The sequence below is a fragment of the Budorcas taxicolor genome, unplaced genomic scaffold (assembly GCF_023091745.1).
Source record: "Budorcas taxicolor isolate Tak-1 unplaced genomic scaffold, Takin1.1 scaffold3314, whole genome shotgun sequence".
In the NCBI taxonomy this organism is placed as follows: domain Eukaryota; kingdom Metazoa; phylum Chordata; class Mammalia; order Artiodactyla; family Bovidae; genus Budorcas; species Budorcas taxicolor.
Genome location: NW_026292102.1, coordinates 12,501 through 18,542, shown reverse-complemented (window position 1 = coordinate 18,542; position 6,042 = coordinate 12,501). Strand labels below are relative to the sequence as shown.

Below are 6,042 nucleotides of genomic sequence, written 5' to 3'. Positions count from 1 at the left end.
ATTTTGAAGCTAAAACAACTATCACAAATCAAATTCAAGTTAATAACAACTAAACTACTAAAATTAAAACACTAAACACTAGTTTTCACTATTTGCTGAGGACTAGAAATCATTTCCTAACTGTCACTCTCGATATGCTATGCACTTTGTGACAATAAAAGAATAACAATTAAATCTCAAAGAATTTAAGAAAATATAATTTTTGAGAAGTAACATAGTTCAAAATTTACTCCGGCTCGGAGCTACTTTTCATTTAATTGAAATCCGAACATTAAGGTGCAAGAAAAATAAAACTGATTAACATAAATACGAAAATGAAGCTACAAATGAATGTTTAACCAAAATAAACACATAATTCAATGCTAACATTTAAGATAACACTTAATTAAATGCAATTAAATGCCATTAAATGCATGCCAGGTTCGGGTTATCACATTAACGACAACCCATCTGCTTCAACAACGCAGCATCCTCGCAAGACGTGATATCGACGCATTTTAGTGCCCTATAATGTCCTGCGAGTAAGGTTGTCGTCCTTTTAACAGCTCACGACGTACGATCCGGGATGAAAAAACAGAGCGAAAGATGAAAAGTGGCCCGAAACTGATGAAAAAGTTTGATTTTGGGCTCCAAAAAGGGCACAGCAAGCAAGCTGGCTGCCCCCGTCGTAGAGCTCTCGGAGAGCTTTGCAACAGTATGTTGTACGCCGCGTAACTCCTTACGGATCAAAAGTTATGGGCACCGGAGCGACGGATACCTCGTCACAAGCCCTACGCCCTCGGTTTGCTGGCCCAGCCTCCACGTGAAGCGAAGTTGTCTTACCCAAGGTGCCGTGGGATTTGATAATAGAAATGTGGTGGATAAAGTATCTTGGCAACCCTAACCGGAGCAAAAAATATTTAAAAAGGGGGTACAACACGAGGACTTCCCAGGGAGTCACCCATCGTAGTACTACTCTCGCCCAAGCACGCTTAATTTCGGAGTTCTGATGGGATCCGGTGCATTAGTTCTGGTATGATCGCGCCCGTCATGTTGAGGGCACAATTCCTTTATGTGTTGACAGTTCACAGTCCCAGCCTAGAGATATGGCCCATTCAGAAGGCCCAATGGGCTTAACGACGACACATCCGCTTCAACAATGCAGCATCCTCACAAGATGTGATATCGACGCGTTGAAGGGCCCTCTAATGTCCCGCGAGTACGGTTTTCCTCCTTTTAACAGCTCACGACGTATGATTCGGGACGGAAAAACATAGCAAAAGAAGAAAAGTGGCCCGAAACTGATGAAAACGTTTGATTTTGGGCCCTAAAAAGGCAAAGCAAGCAAGCTAGCTGCCCCCGTCATAGAGATCTCGGAGAGCTTTGCAACGGTATGCTGTGCGCGACGTAACTCCTTATGGATCAAATTTTATGGGCACCGGTGCGACGGAGACCTGGTCACAAGCCTTACGCCCTCGGTTTGCTTGCCCAGCCTTCACGTGAAGCGAAGTTGTCTTGCCCAAGGTGCCGTGGGATTCGATAATAGAAATGTGGTGGATAAAGTATCTTGGCAACCCTAACCGGAGCAAAAAAAATTGAAAAGGGGGGTGCAACACGAGGACTTCCCAGGGGCTCACCCATCCTAGTACTACTCTAGCCCAAGCAGGCTTAACTTCGGAGTTCTGATGGGATCCGGTGCATTAGTGCTGGTATGATCGTACCCGTCATGTTGATGGCACAATTCCATTATGTGTTAATGGTTCTCAGTCCCAGCCTAGAGAGATGGCCCATTCAAAAGGCCCAATGGGCTTAACAACAACCCATCTGCTTCAACAACGCAGCGTGCCTTGCAAGACGTGATATCGACGCGATGTAGGGCCCTCTAATGTCCTGCGAGTAAGGTTGACATCCTTTTAATAGCTCACGACGTACGATCCGGGACAAAAAAACATAGCAAAAGATGAAAAGTGGGCCAAAACTGATGAAAAAGTTCAATTTTGGCCTCCAAAAAGGGCACAGCGAGCGAGCTAGCTGCCCCCATCGTAGAGCTCTCGGCGAGCTTTGCAACGGTATGCTGTGCGCCGTATAACTCTTTACGGATCAAAAGTTATGGGCACCGGAGCGACGAAGACCTGGTCACAAGCCCTACGCCCTCGGTTTGCTGGTCCAGCCTCCACGTGTAGTGAAGTTGTCTTGCCCATGGTGCCGTGGGATTCGATAATAGAAATGTGGTGGATAAAGGATCTTGGCAACCCTAACCAGAGCGAAAAAAATAGAAAAAGGGGGTGCAACACGAGGACTTCCCAGGGGGTCACCCATCCTAGTACTACTCTCGCCCAAGCACGCTTAACTTCGGAGTTCTGATGGGATCCGTTGCATTAGTGCTGGTATGATCGCACCCGTCAAGTTGAGGGCACAATTCCTTTATGTGTTAACGGTTCACAGTCCCATCCTAGAGAGATGGCCCAATTAGAAGGCCCAATGGGCTTAATGACAACCCATCCGCTTCAACAACACAGTATCCTCGTAAGACGTGATATCGACGCGTTGCAGGGCCCTCTAATGTCCCGCGAGTAAGGTTGTCGTCCTTTTAACAACTCATGAAGTACGATCCGGAACAGAAAAACATAGCAAAAGAAGAAAAATGACCCGAAACTGATGAAAATGTTCGATTTTGGGCTCCAAAAAGGGCACAGCGAGCAAGCTGGCTACCCCCATCGTAGAGCTCTCGGAGAGGTTTGCAACGGTATGCTGTGCGCCGCGTAACTCCTTACGGATAAAAAGTATGGGCACCGGAGTGACGGAGACCTGGTCCCAAGCCCTACACCCTCAATTTGCTGGCCCTGCCTCCATGTGAAGCGAAGTTGTCTTTCCCAAGGTGCCGTGGGATTCGTAATAGAAATGTGGTGGAAAACGTATCTTAGCAACCCTAACCGGCCTAGTCCTGCTGCCCAAACCACATTGGTTTAATTTACTTTTATTTTTTTTTTTTTTTTTTTTTTTTTACCTATAGGCAGCGGCCTAGTCCTGCTGCCCAAACCCCATTGGTTTAATTTCATTTTTTTTTTTTTTTTACTTATAGGCAGCGGCCTAGTCCTGCTGCCCAAATCCCATTGGTTTAATTTCCTGTTTTTTTTTTTTTTTTTTTTTTTTTTTTTTTTTTTTTTTTTTTTACCTATAGGCAGCAGCCTTGTCCTGCTGCCCAAACCCCATTGGTTTAATTTCCTTTTTTTTTTTTTTTTTTTATCTATAGGCAGCGGCCTAGTCCTGCTGCCCAAACCCCATTGGTTTAATTTCCTGGTTTTTTTTTTTTTTTTTTTTACTTATAGGCAGCGGCCTAGTCCTGCTGCCCAAAACCCATTGGTTTAATTTCCTCTTCTTTTTTTTTTTTTTTTTTTTTTTTTTTTTTTTTTTTTTTTTTTTTTTTTTTTTACCTATAGGCAGCGGCCTTGTCCTGCTGCCCAAACCCCTTTGGATTAATTTCCTTTTTTTTTTTTTTTTTTTTTTTTTTTTAACCTATAGGCAGCGGCCTAGTCCTGCTGCCCAAACCCCATTGGTTTAATTTCCTGTTTTTTTTTCTTTTTTTTTCTTTTTTTTTTTTTTTTTTTTTTTTTTTTTACCTATAGGCAGCGGCCTAGTCCTGCTGCCCAAACCCCATTGGTTTAATTTCCTGTTTTTTTTTTTTTAACTTATAGGCAGCGGCCTAGCCCTGCTGCCCAAACCCAATTGGTTTAATTTCCTGTTTTTTTTTTTCCTGTTTTTTTTTTTTTTTTTTTTTTACTTATAGGCAGCGGCCTAGCCCTGCGGCCCAAACCCCATTGGTTTAATTTCCTGTTTTTTTTTTTTTTTTTTTTTTTACCTATAGGCAGCGGCCTACTCCTGCTGCCCAAACCCCATTGGTTTATTTCCTTTTTTTTTTTATTTTTTTTTTATTTTTTTTTTTTTTTACTTATAGGCAGCGGCCTAGTCCTGCTGCCCAAATCCCATTGGTTTAATTACCTGTTTTTATTTTTATTTATTTTTTTTTTTTTTTTTTTTTTTTTACTTATAGGCAGCGGCCTAGTCCTGCTGCCCAAACCCCATTGGTTTAATTTCCTGTTTTTTTTTCTTTTTTTTTTTTTTTTTTTTTTTTCTTTATACTTATAGGCAGCGGTCTAGTCCTGCTTCCCAAACCCCATTGGTTTAATTTCCTGTTTTTTTTTTTTTTTTTTTTTTTCTTTTAACTATAGGCAGCGGCCTAGTCCTGCTGCCCAAACCCCATTGGTTCAATTTCCTTTTTTTTTTTTTTTTTTTTTTTTTTTTTTTTTTTTTACCTATAGGCAGCGGCCTACTCCTGTTGCCCAAACCCCATTGGTTTTTTTTTTTTTTTAACTTATAGGCAGCGGCCTAGTCCTGCTGCCCAAACCCCATTGGTTTAATTTCCTTTTTTTTTTTTTTTTTACTTATAGGCAGCAGCCTAGTCCTGCTGCCCAAACCCCATTGGATTAATTTCCTGTTTTTATTTTATTTTTTTTTATTTTTTTTTTTTTTTTACTTATAGGCAGCGGCCTAGTCCTGCTGCCCAAACCCCATTGGTTTAATTCTTTTTTTTTTTTTTTTTTTTTTTTTTTTACTTATAGGCAGTGGCCTAGCCCTGCTGCCCAAACCCCATTGGTTTAATTTCCTTTTTTTTTTTTTTTTTTTTTTTTTTTTTTTTTTTTTACTTATAGGCAGCGGCCTAGTCCTGCTTCCCAAACCCGATTGGTTTAATTTCGTGTTTTTTTTTTTTTTTTTTTTTTTTTTTACCTATAGCCAGCGGCCTAGTTCTGCTGCCCAAACCCCATTGGTTTAATTTTCTTTTTTTTTTTTTTTTTTTTTTTTATACTTATAGGCAGCGGCCTAGTCCTGCTGCCCAAATCCCATTGGTTCAATTTCCTGTTTTTTTTTTTTTTTTTTTACCTATAGGCTGCGGCCTATTCTTGCTGCCCAAACCCCATTGGTTTAATTTCCTATTTTTTTTTTTTTTTTTTTTTTTTACTTATAGGCAACGGCCTAGTCCTGCTGCCCAAACCCCATTGGTTTAATTTCCTTTTTTTTTTTTTTTTTTTTTTTTTTACTTATAGCAGCGGCCTAGTCCTACTGCCCAAACCCCATTGGTTTAATTTCCTTTTTTTTTTTTTTTTTTTTTTACTTATAGGCAGCGGCCTAGTCCTGCTGCCCAAATCCCATGGGTTTAATTTCCTGTTTTTTTTTTTTTTTTTTACCTATAGGCAGCGGCCTATTCCTGCTGCCCAAACCCCATTGGTTTAATTTCCTGTTTTTTTTTTTTTTTTTTTTTTTTTTTTTTTTTTTTTTTTTACTTATAGGCAGCGGCCTAGTCCTGCTGCCCAAACCCCATTGGTTTAATTTCCTTTTTTTTTTTTTTTTTTTTTTTTTTTTTTTTTTTTTTTACCTATAGGTAGCGGCCTAGTCCTGCTGCCCAAACCCCATTGGTTTAATTTCCTATTTTTTTTTTAACTTATAGGCAGCGGCCTAGCCCTGCTGCCCAAACCCCAATGGTTTAATTTCCTTTTTTTTTTTTTTTTTTTTTTTTTTTTTTTTTTTTTTTTTACCTATAGGCAGCGGCCTAGTCCTGCTGCCCAAACCCCATTGGTTTAATTTCCTGTTTTTTTTTTTAACTTATAGGCAGCGGCCTAGCCCTGCTGCCCAAACCCAATTGGTTTAATTTCCTGTTTTTTTTTTTTATTTATTACCTATATGCAGCGGCCTAGTCCTGCTGCCCAAACCCCATTGGTTTAATTTCTTTTTTTTTTTATTTTTTATTTTTTACTTATAGGCAGCGGCCTAGTCCTGCTTCCCAAACCCCATTAACCCCATTGGTTTAATTTATTGTTTTTTTTTTTTTTTTTTTTTTTTTTTTTTTTTTTTTTTTTTTTTTTTTTTTTTTAACTATAGGCAGCGGCCTAGTCCTGCGGCCCAAATCCCATTGGTTTAAATTCTTTTTTTTTTATTATTTTTTTTACTCATAGGCAGCGGCCTAGTCCTGCTGCCCAAATCGCATTGGTTTAATTTCCTGTTTTTTTT

General features: G+C 39.7%; 3 non-coding genes across 3 annotated transcripts; all 3 read right to left on the bottom strand.

Moving 5' to 3' along the window:
* Window positions 1-907: 907 nt before the first annotated feature.
* On the bottom strand, window positions 908-1,026 carry LOC128071292 (5S ribosomal RNA). The gene has a single exon (XR_008201812.1). It is a non-coding gene; the product is annotated as a 5S ribosomal RNA (ribosomal RNA).
* A 557-nt stretch (window positions 1,027-1,583) lies between these two features.
* LOC128071293 (5S ribosomal RNA) lies at window positions 1,584-1,702 on the bottom strand. The gene has a single exon (XR_008201813.1). It is a non-coding gene; the product is annotated as a 5S ribosomal RNA (ribosomal RNA).
* Window positions 1,703-2,261: 559 nt separating this feature from the next.
* On the bottom strand, window positions 2,262-2,380 carry LOC128071291 (5S ribosomal RNA). The gene has a single exon (XR_008201811.1). It is a non-coding gene; the product is annotated as a 5S ribosomal RNA (ribosomal RNA).
* Window positions 2,381-6,042: the final 3,662 nt, after the last annotated feature.